The sequence below is a fragment of the Salmo salar genome, chromosome 23, assembly GCF_965601325.2.
Source record: "Salmo salar chromosome 23, fSalSal1, whole genome shotgun sequence".
Classification (NCBI taxonomy): domain Eukaryota; kingdom Metazoa; phylum Chordata; class Actinopteri; order Salmoniformes; family Salmonidae; genus Salmo; species Salmo salar.
The window spans coordinates 51,895,887-51,917,500 of record NC_138313.1 but is presented as its reverse complement, the minus strand read 5'-3'; the positions used below and the strand labels follow the sequence as shown (position 1 = coordinate 51,917,500).

The 21,614-nt window shown below is 44.2% G+C and overlaps 1 protein-coding gene across 1 annotated transcript in view; it reads right to left on the bottom strand.

Moving 5' to 3' along the window:
* megf11 (multiple EGF-like-domains 11) overlaps nt 1–21,614 on the bottom strand; it is a 369,526-nt gene that overhangs the window by 76,112 nt on the left and 271,800 nt on the right. The gene's annotated exons all lie outside the window — the stretch shown is intronic.

Here is a 21,614-nt window from a genome sequence, read left to right as displayed (position 1 = left end):
AACAACAACATGAAGAGTTATCTATCCAAAACAACAACACATAGAGTTATCTATCCAAAACAACAACACATAGAGTTATCTATCCAAAACAACAACACATAGAGTTATCTATCCAAAACAACAACACATAGAGTTATCTATCCAAAACAACAACACATAGAGTTATCTATCCAAAACAACAACACGACGAGTTATCTATCCAAAACAACAACATGACGAGTTATCTATCCAAAACAACAACACATAGAGTTATCTATCCAAAACAACAACACATAGAGTTATCTATCCAAAACAACAACACATAGAGTTATCTACCCAAAACAACAACACATAGAGTTATCTATCCAAAACAACAACACATAGAGTTATCTATCCAAAACAACAACACATAGAGTTATCTATCCAAAACAACAACACATAGAGTTATTTATCCAAAACAACAACACATAGAGTTATCTACCCAAAACAACAACACATAGAGTTATCTATCCAAAACAACAACATGAAGAGTTATCTATCCAAAACAACAACACATAGAGTTATCTATCCAAAACAACAACACATAGAGTTATCTATCCAAAACAACAACATGAAGAGTTATCTATCCAAAACAACAACACATAGAGTTATCTATCCAAAACAACAACACATAGAGTTATCTATCCAAAACAACAACACATAGAGTTATCTATCCAAAACAACAACACATAGAGTTATCTATCCAAAACAACAACATGAAGAGTTATCTATCCAAAACAACAACACATAGAGTTATCTATCCAAAACAACAACACATAGAGTTATCTATCCAAAACAACAGCACATAGAGTTATCTAACCAAAACAACAACACATAGAGTTATCTATCCAAAACAAAAACACATAGAGTTATCTATCCAAAACAACAACATGAAGAGTTATCTACCCAAAACAACAACATATAGAGTTATCTATCCAAAACAACAACACATAGAGTTATCTATCCAAAACAACAACACATAGAGTTATCTATCCAAAACAACAACACATAGAGTTATCTATCCAAAACAACAACACATAGAGTTATCTATCCAAAACAACAACACATAGAGTTATCTATCCAAAACAACAACATGAAGAGTTATCTATCCAAAACAACAACACATAGAGTTATCTACCCAAAACAACAACACATAGAGTTATCTATCCAAAACAACAACATGAATAGTTATCTATCCAAAACAACAACATGACGAGTTATCTATCCAAAACAACAACACATAGAGTTATCTATCCAAAACAACAACACATAGAGTTATCTACCCAAAACAACAACACATAGAGTTATCTATCCAAAACAACAACACATAGAGTTATCTATCCAAAACAATAACATGGAGAGTTATCTATCCAAAACAACAGCACATAGAGTATCTATCCAAAACAACAACACATAGAGTTATCTATCCAAAACAACAACACATAGAGTTATCTATCCAAAACAACAACATGAAGAGTTATCTACCCAAAACAACAACACATAGAGTTATCTATCCAAAACAGCAACACATAGAGTTATCTATCCAAAACAACAACATGAAGAGTTATCTATCCAAAACAACAACACATAGAGTTATCTACCCAAAACAACAACACATAGAGTTATCTATCCAAAACAACAACATGAAGAGTTATCTATCCAAAACAACAACATGGAGAGTTATCTATCCAAAACAACAACACATAGAGTTATCTATCCAAAACAACAACACATAGAGTTATCTACCCAAAACAACAACACATAGAGTTATCTATCCAAAACAACAACACATAGAGTTATCTATCCAAAACAACAACACGAAGAGTTATCTATCCAAAACAACAACACATAGAGTTATCTATCCAAAACAACAACACATAGAGTTATCTACCCAAAACAACAACACATAGAGTTATCTATCCAAAACAACAACACATAGAGTTATCTATCCAAAACAACAACACATAGAGTTATCTACCCAAAACAACAACACATAGAGTTATCCATCCAAAACAACAACACATAGAGTTATCTATCCAAAACAACAACATGGAGAGTTATCTATCCAAAACAACAACACATAGAGTTATCTATCCAAAACAACAACACATAGAGTTATCTATCCAAAACAACAACACATAGAGTTATCTATCCAAAACAACAACACATAGAGTTATCTATCCAAAACAACAACACATAGAGTTATCTATCCAAAACAACAACATGAAGAGTTATCTATCCAAAACAACAACACATAGAGTTATCTACCCAAAACAACAACACATAGAGTTATCTATCCAAAACAACAACATGAAGAGTTATCTATCCAAAACAACAACACATAGAGTTATCTATCCAAAACAACAACACATAGAGTTATCTATCCAAAACAACAACATGAAGAGTTATCTATCCAAAACAACAACACATAGAGTTATCTATCCAAAACAACAACACATAGAGTTATCTATCCAAAACAACAACACATAGAGTTATCTATCCAAAACAACAACACATAGAGTTATCTATCCAAAACAACAACATGAAGAGTTATCTATCCAAAATAACAACACATAGAGTTATCTATCCAAAACAACAACACATAGAGTTATCTATCCAAAACAACAGCACATAGAGTTATCTAACCAAAACAACAACACATAGAGTTATCTATCCAAAACAAAAACACATAGAGTTATCTATCCAAAACAACAACATGAAGAGTTATCTACCCAAAACAACATATAGAGTTATCTATCCAAAACAACAACACATAGAGTTATCTATCCAAAACAACAACACATAGAGTTATCTATCCAAAACAACAACACATAGAGTTATCTATCCAAAACAACAACACATAGAGTTATCTATCCAAAACAACAACACATAGAGTTATCTATCCAAAACAACAACATGAAGAGTTATCTATCCAAAACAACAACACATAGAGTTATCTACCCAAAACAACAACACATAGAGTTATCTATCCAAAACAACAACATGAATAGTTATCTATCCAAAACAACAACATGACGAGTTATCTATCCAAAACAACAACACATAGAGTTATCTATCCAAAACAACAACACATAGAGTTATCTACCCAAAACAACAACACATAGAGTTATCTATCCAAAACAACAACACATAGAGTTATCTATCCAAAACAATAACATGGAGAGTTATCTATCCAAAACAACAGCACATAGAGTATCTATCCAAAACAACAACACATAGAGTTATCTATCCAAAACAACAACACATAGAGTTATCTATCCAAAACAACAACATGAAGAGTTATCTACCCAAAACAACAACACATAGAGTTATCTATCCAAAACAACAACATGAAGAGTTATCTATCCAAAACAACAACACATAGAGTTATCTACCCAAAACAACAACACATAGAGTTATCTATCCAAAACAACAACATGAAGAGTTATCTATCCAAAACAACAACATGGAGAGTTATCTATCCAAAACAACAACACATAGAGTTATCTATCCAAAACAACAACACATAGAGTTATCTACCCAAAACAACAACACATAGAGTTATCTATCCAAAACAACAACACATAGAGTTATCTATCCAAAACAACAACACGAAGAGTTATCTATCCAAAACAACAACACATAGAGTTATCTATCCAAAACAACAACACATAGAGTTATCTACCCAAAACAACAACACATAGAGTTATCTATCCAAAACAACAACACATAGAGTTATCTATCCAAAACAACAACACATAGAGTTATCTACCCAAAACAACAACACATAGAGTTATCCATCCAAAACAACAACACATAGAGTTATCTATCCAAAACAACAACATGGAGAGTTATCTATCCAAAACAACAACACATAGAGTTATCTATCCAAAACAACAACACATAGAGTTATCTATCCAAAACAACAACACATAGAGTTATCTATCCAAAACAACAACACATAGAGTTATCTATCCAAAACAACAACACATAGAGTTATCTATCCAAAACAACAACATGAAGAGTTATCTATCCAAAACAACAACACATAGAGTTATCTATCCAAAACAACAACACATAGAGTTATCTATCCAAAACAACAACACATAGAGTTATCTACCCAAAACAACAACACATAGAGTTATCTATCCAAAACAATAACACATAGAGTTATCTATCCAAAACAACAACACGAAGAGTTATCTATCCAAAACAACAACACATAGAGTTATCTATCCAAAACAACAACACATAGAGTTATCTATCCAAAACAACAACACATAGAGTTATCTATCCAAAACAACAACACGAAGAGTTATCTACCCAAAACAACAACACATAGAGTTATCTATCCAAAACAACAACACATAGAGTTATCTATCCAAAACAACAACATGAAGAGTTATCTATCCAAAACAACAACACATAGAGTTATCTATCCAAAACAACAACACATAGAGTTATCTATCCAAAACAACAACACATAGAGTTATCTATCCAAAACAACAACACATAGAGTTATCTATCCAAAACAACAACACATAGAGTTATCTATCCAAAACAACAACACATAGAGTTATCTATCCAAAACAACAACACAGAGTTATCTATCCAAAACAACAACACATAGAGTTATCTATCCAAAACAACAACATGGAGAGTTATCTATCCAAAACAACAACACATAGAGTTATCTATCCAAAACAACAACACATAGAGTTATCTATCCAAAACAACAACACATAGAGTTATCTATCCAAAACAACAACACATAGAGTTATCTATCCAAAACAACAACATGGAGAGTTATCTATCCAAAACAGCTCCCCGATTGGACCTTGTGTACGATTGACCAAATAAAGTCATCTTCATACAGACACCATAGACCAGTGTTTCCTTTACCTCTGCTTAAGCCTTGCCAGTCCCTGGGTTATAGTTATAGGAGGTTATGAAACCACAGTCACAGACTCACACAGTACTTTTCTTCACTAGGCATAAATATGAAATCTCATTGTCAAGCAGTGTCTTCTGGGAAAATCTACACTCGACTGGACCGGTTCAGATTGTATTAGTTGTGACGGGACTTTAGAAATCTGAAGCCAGTAGCCAGGCCACAGAGCTCTCAAAGAGTTACAGCTCTTTAAGGAATAAGGGAGAGAGAAACATGAAACAGGATATAGATATAGGCTGAGGGAGAGAGAAACAGGATATAGATATAGGATAGGGAGACAGAAACAGGATAGAGATATAGGCTGAGGGAGAGAGAAACAGGATATAGATATAGGCTGAGGGAGAGAGAAACAGGATAGAGATATAGGCTGAGGGAGACAGAAACAGGATAGAGATATAGGCTGAGGGAGAGAGAAAACAGGAAACAGGATATAGATATAGGCTGAGGGAGACAGAAACAGGATAGAGATATAGGCTGAGGGAGACAGAAACAGGATAGAGATATAGGCTGAGGGATAAAGAATCAGGATAGAGATATAGGCTGAGGGAGAGAGAAACAGGATATAGATATGGGCTGAGGGAGACAGAAACAGGATAGAGATATAGGCTGAGGGAGAGAGAAACAGGATAGAGATATAGGCTGAGGGAGACAGAAACAGGATAGAGATATAGGCTGAGGGAGAGAGAAACAGGATAGAGATATAGGCTGAGGGAGAGAGAAACAGGATAGAGATATAGGCTGAGGGAGACAGAAACAGGATATAGATATAGGCTGAGGGAGAGAGAGAGAAACAGGATAGAGATATAGGCTGAGGGAGAGAGAAACAGGATATAGATATAGGATGAGGGAGAGCGAGAGAACAGGATAGAGATATAGGCTGAGGGAGAGAGAAAACAGGATATAGATATAGGATGAGGGAGACAGAAACAGGATAGAAATATAGGCTGAGGGAGAGAGAACAGGATAGAGATATAGGCTGAGGGAGAGAGAGAGAACAGGATATAGATATAGGATAGGGAGACAGAAACAGGATAGAGATATAGGCTGAGGGAGAGAGAAACAGGATAGAGATATAGGCTGAGGGAGAGAGAACAGGATATAGATATAGGCTGAGGGAGAGAGAAACAGGATAGAGATATAGGCTGAGGGAGAGAGAAACAGGATAGAGATATAGGCTGAGGGAGACAGAAACAGGATAGAGATATAGGCTGAGGGAGAGAGAAACAGGATAGAGATATAGGCTGAGGGAGACAGAAACAGGATAGAGATATAGGATAGGGAGACAGAAACAGGATAGAGATATAGGCTGAGGGAGAGAGAAAACAGGATATAGATATAGGCTGAGGGAGAGAGAAAACAGGATATAGATATAGGCTGAGGGAGACAGAAACAGGATAGAGATATAGGCTGAGGGAGAGAGAAACAGGATAGAGATATAGGCTGAGGGAGACAGAAACAGGATAGAGGTATAGGCTGAGGGAGACAGAAACAGGATAGAGATATAGGCTGAGGGAGAGAGAAACAGGATAGAGATATAGGCTGAGGGAGAGAGAAACAGGATATGAGATATAGGCTGAGGGAGAGAGAAAACAGGATATAGATATAGGCTGAGGGAGAGAGAAACAGGATAGAGATATTGGCTGAGGGAGAGAGAGAGAAACAGGATAGAGATATGGGCTGAGGGAGAGAGAAACAGGATAGAGATATAGGCTGAGGGAGAGAGAAACAGGATAGAGATATAGGCTGAGGGAGAGAGAAAACTGGATAGAGGTACAGGCTGAGGGAGAGAGAAACAGGTAAAGAAAGTATAATGTAGAGGTACAAGACAGAATGAGAATAATCACAGGGGATTCCCATCTTATTACTCAGAACAGCTGGATTTCCATCTTATTACTCAGAACAGCTGTAATTCCCATCTTATTACTCAGAACAGCTGTAATTCCCATCTTATTACTCAGAACAGCTGTAATTCCCATCTTATTACTCAGAACAGCTGTAATTCCCATCTTATTACTCAGAACAGCTGTAATTCCCATCTTATTACTCAGAACAGCTGGGTTCCCATCTTATTACTCAGAACAGCTGGGTTTCCATCTTATTACTCAGAACAGCTGGATTCCCATCTTATTACTCAGAACAGCTGGGTTCCCATCTTATTACTCAGAACAGCTGGGTTCCCATCTTATTACTCAGAACAGCTGTAATTCCCATCTTATTACTCAGAACAGCTGTAATTCCCATCTTATTACTCAGAACAGCTGTAATTCCCATCTTATTACTCAGAACAGCTGTAATTCCCATCTTATTACTCAGAACAGCTGTAATTCCCATCTTATTACTCAGAACAGCTGTAATTCCCATCTTATTACTCAGAACAGCTGGGTTCCCATCTTATTACTCAGAACAGCTGGGTTTCCATCTTATTACTCAGAACAGCTGGATTCCCATCTTATTACTCAGAACAGCTGGGTTCCCATCTTATTACTCAGAACAGCTGGGTTCCCATCTTATTACTCAGAACAGCTGGGTTCCCATCTTATTACTCAGAACAGCTGGATTCCCATCTTATTACTCAGAACAGCTGTAATTCCCATCTTATTACTCAGAACAGCTGTATTTCCCATCTTATTACTCAGAACAGCTGTAATTCCCATCTTATTACTCAGAACAGCTGTAATTCCCATCTTATTTCTCAGAACAGCTGGATTCCCATAAACAGTGTTAATCAGCCCCTCTGACACTCTCCTCAATTAAAGATTTCATTTTAGATTCAGCTTCTATCTCCACTTTCTTCCTGGAACCAGCAAAGACATATTCAATCAAGTGTTTTTTTTCTTCCTCCAAAGACAAGAAGCTTCAGTAGGCAGGTATTTAAACAAAGGTTTAGTCTCACATGGCACCCTATTACCTACATTTTGCAGTACTTCTAATGGACTCTGGTCAAAAAGTAGTGCAGTACATAGGGAATAGGGTGCCATGTGGGACACAAACCCGAAGCCTCAGAGTACTATATCAGGAGAAACGTAAAGGGAATGCAGCGGTGTTCAAATCAGATAAGGTGACTGACTGTCTTTGCCTTTGAGGATATTGAGGTTAAATTATGTTCATAAAACGGGTTCATTTGAATGATTCCACTGACTTCCTTTTCTCCATTGGGGGGCTAGTTGGGGGGCTGGTTGGGGGGCTAGTTGGGGGGCTGGTTAGGGGGGGCTGGTTGGGGGGCTAGTTGGGGGGCTGGTTGGGGGGCTGGTTAGGGGGCTGGTTGGGGGGCTAGTTGGGGGGCTGGTTAGGGGGCTGGTTGGGGGGCTGGTTGGGGGGCTAGTTGGGGGCTGGTTGGGGGGCTGGTTGGGGGGCTAGTTGGGGGGCTGGTTGGGGGGCTGGTTGGGGAGCTGGTTGGGGAGCTGGTTGAGGGGGCTGGTTGGGGGGCTGGTTGGGGGGCTGGTTGGGGGGCTGGTTGGGGGGCTAGTTGGGGGGCTGGTTGGGGGACTGGTTGGTGGGCTGGTTAGGGGGGGCTGGTTGGGGGGCTAGTTGGGGGGCTAGTTGGGGGGCTGGTTGGGGGGCTGGTTAGGGGGCTGGTTGGGGGGCTAGTTGGGGGGCTGGTTAGGGGGCTGGTTGGGGGGCTAGTTGGGGGCTGGTTGGGGGGCTGGTTGGGGGGCTAGTTGGGGGGCTGGTTGGGGGGCTGGTTGGGGGGCTGGTTGGGGAGCTGGTTGGGGAGCTGGTTGAGGGGGCTGGTTGGGGGCTGGTTGGGGGGCTGGTTGGGGGGCTGGTTGGGGGGCTAGTTGGGGGGCTGGTTGGGGGACTGGTTGGTGGGCTAGTTGGGGGGCTGGTTGGGGGGCTGGTTGGGGGGCTGGTTGGGGGGACTGGTTGGTGGGCTAGTTGGGGGGCTGGTTGGGGGGCTAGTTGAGGGGGCTGGTTGGGGGCTGGTTGGGGGGCTGGTTGGGGGGCTAGTTGGGGGGCTGGTTGGGGGACTGGTTGGTGTGCTAGTTGGGGGGCTGGTTGGGGGGCTAGTTGGGGGGCTGGTTGGGGGGCTGGTTGGGGGGGCTGGTTGGGGGGCTGGTTGGGGGCTGGTTGGGGGGCTGGTTGGGGGGCTGGTTGGGGGGCTAGTTGGGGGGCTGGTTGGGGGGATAGTTGGGGGGCTAGTTGGGGGCTGGTTGGGGGGGCTGGTTGGGGGCTGGTTGGGGGGCTAGTTGGGGACTGGTGGAGGGGGCTGGTAGGGGGGCTAGTTGGGGGGCTGGTTGGGGGCTGGTTAGGGGGCTGGTAGGGGGGCTAGTTGGGGGGCTGGTTGGGGGGCTGGTTGGGGGGCTAGTTGGGGGGCTGGTTGGGGAGCTGGTTGGGGGGCTGGTTGGGGGGCTGGTTGGTGGGCTAGTTGGGGGGCTGGTTGGGGAGCTGGTTGGGGGGCTGGTTGGGGGGCTGGTTGGGGGCTGGTTGGGGGGCTGGTTGGGGGGCTGGTTGGGGGGCCTAGTTGGGGGCTGGTTGGGGGGGCTGGTAGGGGGGCTAGTTGGGGGGCTAGTTGGGGGGCTAGTTGGGGGGCTGGTTGCGGGGCTGGTTGGTGGGCTAGTTGGGGGGCTGGTTGGGGAGCTGGTTGGGGGGCTGGTTGGGGGGCTGGTTGGGGGGCTGGTTGGTGGGCTAGTTGGGGGGCTGGTTGGGGAGCTGGTTGGGGGGGTGGTTGGGGGGCTGGTTGGGGGGCTGGTTGGGGGGCTGGTTGGGGGCTGGTTGGGGGCTGGTTGGGGGGCTAGTTGGGGGCTGGTTGGGGGCTGGTGGGGGGCTAGTTGGGGGGCTGGTTGGGGGGATAGTTGGGGGGCTAGTTGGGGGGCTGGTTGGGTGGGGCTGGTTGGGGGGCTGGTTGAGGGGGCTTGTTGGGGGGGCTAGTTGAGGGGCTGGTTGGGGGGTTGGTTGGGGGGCTGTTGGGGGGCTGGTTGGGGGGCTGGTTGGGGCTAGTTGGGGGGCTGGTTGGGGGGCTAGTATGGGGGGTTGGTTGGGGGGCTGGTTGGGGCTAGTTGGGGGGCTGGTTGGGGGGCTGGTTGGGGCTAGTTGGGGGGCTAGTTGGGGGGCTGGTTGGGGGGCTAGTTGGGGGGCTGGTTGGGGGGCTAGTTGGGGGGCTGGTTGGGGGGCTGGTTGGTGGGCTGGTTGGGGGGGCTTGTTGGGGGGCTGGTCGGTGGGCTGGTCTGGTGGGGCTAGTTGGGGGGCTGGTTGGTGGGCTGGTTGGGGGGCTAGTTGGGGGGCTGGTTAGGGGGCTGTTGGGGGCTTGTTGGGGGGCTGGTTGGGGGGCTGGTTGGAGGGCTTGTTTGTTGGGTGTGTGCGTGTGTTCAGGCTCTCATTCCCCATGCTGGTCCAGGGGATCCTCACTCTCTCTCCTACACCCAGGTTTTGTTATCTCAGGTCATAAATTCCCCGGCGGAGACTCTCTCCCCCTGGTCATGCAGAAAGAAAGGGAGAGAGCACAAAGAGAGAACAAAGGACTTCACTTGGCCAAACTCCTAATCCCCAAAAATGGGAGAATTAAACAATATTGCTACTTTTGAGACTGTGGGAATAGTCTATGGACACGTAAGGGACAGTTGTGACGAGTGTGTTTTATTTGGTGATCTCATGAAGGACAGGAAACACACATAACTGTATCTCTTAAAGTGGACATTTCCTAGCTGTCAGGTTTACATCTAAATATTGTGAAAAGTATATGATTAAATATAAAACTATTTGTGAAAAGACGTAATGTGATATTAACCTTCTAAATGAGAATATGGGATTTTCATATAAAGATGAACTTGTCAGTGGCCACACCTCCCGTAAGCCCAGACATCACATTGGGCATCACGGACCACCCTTTTCTACTGTTACGTATAAATCCCACTCCGGATGAAATTCACACCAGACAGACGCAAACCACGGTGTAAGCTAAGGTTGCAAATGGTTGAATTTCTGAGACCAAAACATGCCGGGTGACGCTGGTGTGTGAAGTGGTTGAAAATACAACTCTACCAAAGGACAAGACTATTCCACGTGGAGCGTTGGCTACATGGTTAAACTCTGAGACTATCGATCCCTACAGAACAAGAGCAAATCTTGGACACGAATTACTAGTCTGCAGCTAGATATTACGTACATTTAGGACAAGAATACAGACAACCGTCGAAACATCTATCCTATGAGAACATTTCCGAAGGGTACTCTGAAGAAGTATCCATTCTATCAACCACAAAATACTTTGATCTTCGAGGAAACGCAACCAGAGAGACTCTGATGAACTCTCCAGCAGACGGACCGGATTCCAACAGAGAAGACAACAATGCAATCCATGGCAGTAGCATGTCATCTCATTTAACCGTAGCATGAGACAGGACAACAGGTAACTATGATCGAACAGAGTCTAAGATGACAAAGGACAACAGAGTCTAAGATGAGACAGGACAACAGGTAGCTGTAGGTGACTCTTTATGGCTTCTCCTCTCTGACACCCCATCTCCAGGATGAATGTGGCCTCTCTGAAGCGAAAGAGGAAATCCAAAAGAACTCCAAGTCTTCTTTCACAATATCTGGCCTTATGTTATCTGCAATTTTGACGCTCAACCACTCATTGTTTTTAAGTAATGGGCTGTAAAAGCACATGTATCATATTATTCGAAGAAAAAAAAAAGTTCGTCCACATCCACTCTTAGAAAAAAAAAAAGTGCTTTCTAAGAACCTAAAATGGTTATTATGGCCGTTCCCCCGTAGGAGAAGCCTTTGAAAATCCTTTGTTGGTTCCAGGTAAAACCCCTTTCTACAGAGGGTTCTACATGGAAACAAAAATGGTTCTACCTAGAACTAAAATAAAGGTTATCCGATGGGGACATCCGAAGAACCTTTTCTGAACCCTTTCTTCTAAGAGTGAAAACTTCAATAATACTGAAATAAATTTCATGTTCATTCAATTGAGATCGATTTTGTTAATTGTAGGCTACTGTCTGTAATTTTACCTCAATATATTTAATGATGAGTAACAACATGTAGCCCAATGATGTGCCAAAGCTTTACTTAGATCATTGGTAAATATATATATATTTTTTTTTAATTTAAATTTGTCAGTTAAGAACAAATTATTATTTTCAATGACGGTCTAGGAACAGTGGGTTAACCGCCTTGTTCAGGGGCAGAACGACAGATTTTTACCTTGTCAGCTCAGGGAGTTGATCAAATCAAATAAAAGTTTATTTGTCATGTGCGCCGAATACAACAGGTGTAGTAGACCTCACAGTGAAATGCTGAATACAACAGGTGTAGTAGACCTTACAGTGAAATGCTGAATACAACAGGTGTAGTAGACCTCACAGTGAAATGCTGAATACAACAGGTGTAGTAGACCTCACAGTGAAATGCTGAATACAACAGGTGTAGTAGACCTCACAGTGAAATGCTGAATACAACAGGTGTAGTAGACCTCACAGTGAAATGCTGAATACAACAGTTGTAGTAGACCTCACAGTGAAATGCTCAATACAACAGGTGTAGTAGACCTTACAGTGAAATGCTGAATACAACAGGTGTAGTAGACCTCACAGTGAAATGCTGAATACAACAGGTGTAGTAGACCTCACAGTGAAATGCTGAATACAACAGGTGTAGTAGACCTTACAGTGAAATGCTGAATACAACAGATGTAGTAGACCTTACAGTGAAATGCTGAATACAACAGGTGTAGTAGACCTCACAGTGAAATGCTGAATACAACAGGTGTAGTAGACCTCACAGTGAAATGCTGAATACAACAGGTGTAGTAGACCTCACAGTGAAATGCTGAATACAACAGGTGTAGTAGACCGTACAGTGAAATGCTGAATACAACAGGTGTAGTAGACCTCACAGTGAAATGCTGAATACAACAGGTGTAGTAGACCTCACAGTGAAATGCTGAATACAACAGGTGTAGTAGACCTCACAGTGAAATGCTGAATACAACAGGTGTAGTAGACCTCACAGTGAAATGCTGAATACAACAGGTGTAGTAGACCTCACAGTGAAATGCTGAATACAACAGGTGTAGTAGACCTCACAGTGAAATGCTGAATACAACAGGTGTAGTAGACCTTACAGTGAAATGCTGAATACAACAGGTGTAGTAGACCTCACAGTGAAATGCTGAATACAACAGGTGTAGGTAGACCTCACAGTGAAATGCTGAATACAACAGGTGTAGTAGACCTGACAGTGAAATGCTGAATACAACAGGTGTAGTAGACCTCACAGTGAAATGCTGAATACAACAGGTGTAGTAGACCTCACAGTGAAATGCTGAATACAACAGGTGTAGTAGACCTCACAGTGAAATGCTGAATACAACAGGTGTAGTAGACCTCACAGTGAAATGCTGAATACAACAGGTGTAGTAGACCTTACAGTGAAATGCTGAATACAACAGGTGTAGTAGACCTCACAGTGAAATGCTGAATACAACAGGTGTAGTAGACCTCACAGTGAAATGCTGAATACAACAGGTGTAGTAGACCTCACAGTGAAATGCTGAATACAACTGGTGTAGTAGACCTCACAGTGAAATGCTGAATACAACAGGTGTAGTAGACCTCACAGTGAAATGCTGAATACAACAGGTGTAGTAGACCTCACAGTGAAATGCTGAATACAACAGGTGTAGTAGACCTTACAGTGAAATGCTGAATACAACAGGTGTAGTAGACCTCACAGTGAAATGCTGAATACAACAGGTGTAGTAGACCTCACAGTGAAATGCTGAATACAACAGGTGTAGTAGACCTCACAGTGAAATGCTGAATACAACAGGTGTAGTAGACCTCACAGTGAAATGCTGAATACAACAGGTGTCGTAGACCTCACAGTGAAATGCTGAATACAACAGGTGTAGTAGACCTTACAGTGAAATGCTGACTACAACAGGTGTAGTAGACCTCACAGTGAAATGCTGAATACAACAGGTGTAGACCTCACAGTGAAATGCTGAATACAACAGGTGTAGTAGACCTCACAGTGAAATGCTGAATACAACAGGTGTAGTAGACCTTACAGTGAAATGCTGAATACAACAGGTGTAGTAGACCTTACAGTGAAATGCTGAATACAACAGGTGTAGTAGACCTCACAGTGAAATGCTGACTACAACAGGTGTAGTAGACCTCACAGTGAAATGCTGAATACAACAGGTGTAGTAGACCTCACAGTGAAATGCTGAATACAACAGGTGTAGTAGACCTTACAGTGAAATGCTGAATACAACAGGTGTAGTAGACCTCACAGTGATATGCTGAATACAACAGGTGTAGTAGACCTTACAGTGAAATGATTACTTACAGGCTCTAACCAATAGTGCAAAAAAAGGTATTAGGTGAACAATGGGTAGGTAAAGAAATAAAACAACAGTAAAAAGACAGGCTATATACAGTAGAGAGGCTATATACAGTAGAGGCTATATACAGTAGAGAGGCTATATACAGTAGAGAGGCTATATACAGTAGAGAGAGGCTATATACAGTAGAGAGGTTATATACAGTAGAGAGGCTATATACAGTAGAGAGGTTATATACAGTAGAGAGGTTATATACAGTAGAGAGAGGCTATATACAGTAGAGAGGCTATAAACAGTAGAGAGGCTATATACAGTAGAGAGGCTATATACAGTAGAGAGGGCTATATACAGTAGAGAGGCTATATACAGTAGAAAGGATATATACAGTAGAGAGGGCTATATACAGTAGAGAGGCTATATACAGTAGAGAGGCTATATACAGTAGAGAGGCTATATACAGTAGAGAGGATATATACAGTAGAGAGGCTATATACAGTAGAGAGGGCTATATACAGTAGAGAGGAGGCTATATACAGTAGAGAGGCTATATACAGTAGATAGGCTATATACAGGAGAGGCACGGGGGCTATATACAGTAGAGGGTACGGGGGCTATATACAGTAGAGAGGCACGGGGCTATATACAGTAGAGAGGCTATATACAGTAGATAGGCTATATATCCAGGTCAGGCAGAGGTCAGTAATCCAGATTAGTGGGGCAAAGATACGGGACGGTAGGCTCAGGGTCAGGGCAGGCAGAAAGGTCAAAGCCGGGAAAACTAGTAAACTGGCACTATAGACAGGATAGGAGCAATGGGGTCAAACGCTGGTAGGTATGAATGAACAAAACGAACTGGCAACAGACAAAACAGAGAACACAGGTATAAATACACAGGGGATAATGGGGAAGATGGGCGACACCTGGAGGTGGGTGGAGACAATCACAAGGACAGGTAAAACAGATCAGACTGTGACAAACTCATTGGATTAGCAGGATAGAGTAACTCATTGGATTAGCAGGATAGAATAACTCAATGGATTAGCAGAGCAGAGTAACTCATTGGATTAGCAGAGTAACTCATTGGATTAGCAGAGTAACTCATTGGATTAGCAGGATAGAGTAACTCATTGGATTAGCAGGATAGAGTAACTCATTGGATTAGCAGAGTAACTCATTGGATTAGCAGAGTAACTCATTGGATTAGCAGAGTAACTCATTGGATTAGCAGGATAGAATAACTCATTGGATTAGCAGGATAGAGTAACTCATTGGATTAGCAGGATAGAGTAACTCATTGGATTAGCAGGATAGAATAACTCATTGGATTAGCAGGATAGAGTAACTCATTGGATTAGCAGGATAGAGTAACTCATTGGATTAGCAGGATAGAGTAACTCATTGGATTAGCAGGATAGAATAACTCATTGGATTAGCAGGATAGAGTAACTCATTGGATTAGCAGGATAGAATAACTCATTGGATTAGCAGGATAGAGTAACTCATTGGATTAGCAGAGTAACTCATTGGATTAGCAGAGTAACTCATTGGATTAGCAGGATAGAATAACTCATTGGATTAGCAGGATAGAATAACTCATTGGATTAGCCGGATAGAGTAACTCATTGGATTAGCAGGATAGAGTAACTCATTGGATTAGCAGAGTAACTCATTGGATTAGCAGGATAGAGTAACTCATTGGAATTGCAGAATAACTCATTGGATTAGCAGGATAGAGTAACTCATTGGATTAGCAGGATAGAATAACTCATTGGATTAGCAGGATAGAATAACTCATTGGATTAGCAGAGTAACTCATTGGATTAGCAGGATAGAGTAACTCATTGGATTAGCAGAGTAACTCATTGGATTAGCAGGATAGAGTAACTCATTGGAATTGCAGAATAACTCATTGGATTAGCAGGATAGAGTAACTCATTGGATTAGCAGGATAGAATAACTCATTGGATTAGCAGGATAGAATAACTCATTGGATTAGCAGAGTAACTCATTGGATTAGCAGAGTAACTCATTGGATTAGCAGAGTAACTCATTGGATTAGCAGAAGTAACTCATTGGATTAGCAGGATAGAGTAACTCATTGGATTAGCAGAGTAACTCATTGGATTAGCAGGATAGATAACTCATTGGATTAGCAGGATAGAGTAACTCATTGGATTAGCAGGATAGAATAACTCATTGGATTAGCAGGATAGAATAACCCATTGGATTAGCAGGATAGAATAACCCATTGGATTAGGAGGATAGAATAACTCATTGGATTAGCAGAGTAACTCATTGGATTAGCAGGATAGAGTAACTCATTGGATTAGCAGGATAGACCGTAGCAGGGGCTCATTGGATTAGCAGAATAACTCATTGGATTAGCAGGATAGAATAACCCATTGGATTAGCAGGATAGAATAACCCATTGGATTAGCAGGATAGCATAACCCATTGGATTAACAGGATAGAATAACCCATTGGATTAGCAGAATAACTCATTGGATTAGCAGGATAGAATAACCCATTGGATTAGCAGAATAACTCATTAGATTAGCAGGATAGAATAACCCATTGGATTAGCAGAATAACCCATTGGATTAGCAGGATAGAATAACCCATTGGATTAGCAGAGTAACTCATTGGATTAGCAGAATAACCCATTGGATTAGCAGAGTAACTCATTGGATTAGCAAAATAGAATAACTCATTGGATTAGCAGGATAGAATAACCCATTGGATTAGCAGGATAGAATAACCCATTGGATTAGCAGAATAACCCATTGGATTAGCAGGATAGAATAACCCATTGGATTAGGCAGAATAACCCATTGGATTAGCAGGATAGAGTAACTCATTGGATTAGCAGGATAGAATAACCCATTGGATTAGCAGGATAGAATAACCCATTGGATTGTCTGTGTTCGATAATATGAGCCTCGAAGCATTTAAAAAACCTCTCAAATCTGAACATAGAAAATGAACAACTAATAAGGACTTCCACGTATTATTATACAAGCTTTCATACATCCATACAAATATACAATTTATACTTTCTTTACATAAACAACCAAAAAAGTATTTGGTTGTTATTCACATAACAAAGCCACCCTCTTTCACTAGGTTTCCTGTTGACTGAACTGAGAGGACAGAGGACAGCTGCTAATATCACTAGGTTTCCTGTAGACTGAACTGAGAGGACAGAGGACAGCTGATAATATCACTAGGTTTCCTGTTGACTGTGTTGAGAGGACAGAGGACAGCTGCTAATATCACTAGGTTTCCTGTTGACTGAACTGAGAGGACAGAGGACAGCTGCTAATACTGTCGCTTACTTTGTGTCTCTCTCTCTCTCTCTAAAAGAGAATGTCTCAGCAATATTCAGATTAGATTGTCACTGAAGGTTATTTGTCAGAGAGACACTGATCATGTCAATTAGTTGCAGGGAGAGACAGGGGGAGGTAGGAAGATGCAGGGAAGGAGGCAGGATAGGAGGCAGGGAAGAGGGCTGGGTAGGAGGCTGGGTAGAGCGCAGGGTAGGAGACAGGGAAGGAGACAGGGTAGGAGGCTGGGTAGGAGTCAGGGTAGGAGACAGGGAGAGACAGGGGGAGGTAGGAAGATGCAGGGAAGGCGGCAGGGAGAGACAGGGTAGAAGGCAGGGAAGGAGGCAGGGAAGGAGGCTGGGTAGGAGGCTGGGTAGGAGGCAGAGAAGGAGGCAGGGTAGAAGGCAGGGAGAGACAGGGGGAGGTAGGAAGATGCAGGGAGATACAGGGTAGGATGCAGGGTAGAAGGCAGGGTAGGAAGCAGGGAAGGAGGCTGGGTAGGAGGCTGGGTAGGAGGCAGGGTAGGAGGCAGGGAAGGAGGCAGGAAAGGAGGCAGAGAGAGACAGGGTAGGAAGAAGGGTAGGAGGCAGGGAAGGAGGCTGGGTAGGAGGCTGGGTAGGAGGCAGGGTAGGAGGCAGGGAGGGAGGCAGAGAGAGACAAAGGGAGGTAGGAAGATGCAGGGAAGGAGGCAGAGAGAGACAGGGTAGGAAGAAGGGTAGGAGGCAGGGAAGGAGGCTGGGTAGGAGGCTGGGTAGGAGGCAGGGTAGGAGGCAGGGAGGGAGGCAGAGAGAGACAAAGGGAGGTAGGAAGATGCAGGGAAGGAGGCAGGGAGAGACAGGGTAGGAGACAGGGTAGGAAGCAGGGAAGGAGGCAGGGATGGAGGCTGGGTAGGAGTCTGGGTAGGAGTCAGAGAAGGAGGCAGGGTAGAAGGCAGGGAGAGACAGGGGGAGGTAGGAAGAAGCAGGGAGATACAGGGTAGGAAGCAGGGTAGGAGGCTGGGTAGGAGGCAGGGTTGGAGGCAGGGAAGGAGGCTGGGTAGGAGGCTGGGTAGGAGAGGGTAGGAGGCAGGGAGAAGCAGGGTAGAAGGCAGGGTAGGAGGCAAGGTAGGGGTAAGGGAGAGGCAGGGTAGGAAGCAGGGAAGGAGGCAGGGTAGGAAGCAGGGAAGGAGGCAGGGAGAGGCATGGTAGGAGGCAGAGAAGGAGGCAGGGAGAGGCAGGGTAGGAGGTAGGGAGAGGCAGGGTAGGAGGCAGGGAAGTAGGCAGGGTGAGGCAGGGTAGGAGTCAGGGAAGGAGGCAGGGTAGTAGGCAGGGAAGGAGGCCGGGAGAGGCAGGGTAGAATACAGGGAGAGGCAGGGTAGAAGGCAGGGAAGGAGGCAGGGAAGGAGGCAGGGAGAAACAGGGAGAGACAGGGAGAGGAAGGAAGAGACAGGGAGAGGTAGGAAGATGCAGGGTAGGATGCAGGGACAGACAGGGAGAGGAAGGAAGAGGCAGGGAGAGGAAGGAAGAGGCAGGAAGAGGCAGGGAGAAACAGAGAAAGACAGGGAGAGGAAGGAAGAGGCAGGAAGAGGAAGGAAGAGGCACGGAGAGGAAGGAAGAGGCAGGGAGAGGCAGGGAGAGACAGGGAGAGGAAGGAAGAGGCAGGGAAAGACAGGGAGAGGCAGTCTGTTATATCTGGAGTATTTCTCCAGTGTCCTGTGTGAATTTAAGTATGCTCTCTCTAATTCTTTCTTTCTTTCTTTCTTTCTTTCTTTCTTTCTTTCTCTTCTTTCTTTTCTTTCTTTCTTTCTTTCTTTCTTTTTTCTCTCTCTCGGGGGACATGAGCCCTAGGACCATGCCTCAGGACTATCTGGCATGATGACACCTTGCTGTCCCCAGTCCACCTGGCCGTGCTGCTGCTCCAGTTTCAACTGTTCTGCCTGTGGCTATGGAACCCTGACCTGTTCACTGGACGTGCTACATGTCCCAGATCTGCTGTTTTCAACTCTCTAGAGACAGCAGGAGCGGTAGAGAAACTCTCAATGATCGGCTATGAAAAGACAACTGAGATTTACTCCTGAGGTGCTGACCTGTTACACCCTCGACAACTACTATGATTATTATTATCTGGCCCTGCTGGTCATCTATGAACATTTGAACATCTTGGCCATGTTCTGTTATAATCTCCACCTGGCACAGCCAGAAGAGGACTGGCCACCCCTCATAGCCTGGTTCCTCTGGTCTACCCAGTACAGCCAGAAGAGGACTGGTCACCCCTCAGAGCCTGGTTCCTCTCTACCCAGTACAGCCAGAAGAGGACTGGCCACCCCTCATAGCCTGGTTCCTCTCTAGGTTTCTTCCTAGGTTCCTGCCTTTCTAGGGGAGTTTTTCCTAGCCACCGTGCTTCTACATCTGCATTGCTTGCTGTTTGGGGTTTTAGGCTGGGTTTCTGTACAGCACTTTGAGATATCAGCTGATGTAAGAAGGGCTATATAAATAAATACATTTGATTTGATTTGAGAGACAGGGAGAGACAGGGAAAGACAGGGAGAGACAGAGAGACAGGGAGAGACAGAGAGAGACAGAGAGAGACAGAGAGAGACAGGGAGAGACAGAGAGAGAGAGAGAGAGACAGGGAAAGACAGGGAGAGACAGGGAAAGACAGGGAGAGACAGAGAGAGAGAGACAGGGAGAGACAGGGAGAGACAGAGAGAGACAGGGAGAGACAGGGAGAGACAGAGAGAGAGAGAGAGAGAGAGAGAGAGAGACAGGGAAAGACAGGGAGAGACAGGGAAAGACAGGGAGAGACAGAGAGAGAGAGACAGGGAGAGACAGGGAAAGACAGGGAGAGAGACAGGGAGAGACAGGGAAAGACAGGGAGAGAGAGAGAGAGACAGGGAGAGACAGGGAAAGACAGGGAGAGAGAGAGAGAGACAGGGAGAGACAGGGAGAGAGACAGGGAGAGACAGGGAAAGACACACAGATGGACGGACGCGGGCGTGCACACAGCAGGTCACTCCTTACTGCCATCAAACACTTCATCATCACTTCTAGCGCTACTGCACGGCGAAGAACACACACACGTCGCACACACACATCCCACACACTTAAAAGGACAAGACTTTGAACTCCTTCTCTGAGCGAAGAGACCGTTCTCCGTTCTGAGAGAAGAGACCGTTCTGAGCGAAGAGACCGTTCTCCTCCGTTCTGAGAGAAGACACCGTTCTCCGTTCTGAGAGAAGAGACCGTTCTCCGTTCTGAGAGAAGAGACCGTTCTCCTCTGTTCTGAGAGAAGAGACCGTTCTCCGTTCTGAGAGAAGAGACCGTTCTCCGTTCTGAGAGAAGAGACCGTTCTCCGTTCTGAGAGAAGAGACCGTTCTCCTCCGTTCTGAGAGAAGAGACCGTTCTCCGTTCTGAGAGAAGAGACCGTTCTCCTCCGTTCTGAGAGAAGAGACCGTTCTCCGTTCTGAGAGAAGAGACCGTTCTCCTCCGTTCTGAGAGAAGAGACCGTTCTCCGTTCTGAGAGAAGAGACCGTTCTCCGTTCTGAGCGAAGAGACCGTTCTCCGTTCTGAGCGAAGAGACCGTTCTCCTCCGTTCTGAGAGAAGAGACCGTTCTCCTCCGTTCTGAGAGAAGAGACCGTTCTCCGTTCTTTTAGTTTGCCCTGCCTCACAGAGACAGAGAAGACATCACTATAACTAGGGAGACTGGAAGGAGGGAGGGAGAGAGAGGGAGAGAGAGAGGGAGGGAGATAGAGGGAGAGAGAGAGGGAGGGAGAGAGAGAGGGAGGAAGAGAGGGAGAGAGGGAGGGAAGAGGGCTACTTGCCTTGGTTACAGACAGAAGGGACAGGAAGAAAAGAGGGCTACTTGCCTTGGTTACAGACAGAAGGGACAGGAGGAGAGGAGGGCTACTTGCCTTGGTTACAGACAGAAGGGACAGGAAGAGAAGAGGGCTACTTGCCTTGGTTACAGAGAGAAGGGACAGGAAGAGAAGAGGGCTACTTGCCTTGGTTACAGACAGAAGGGACAGGAAGAGAAGAGGGCTACTTGCCT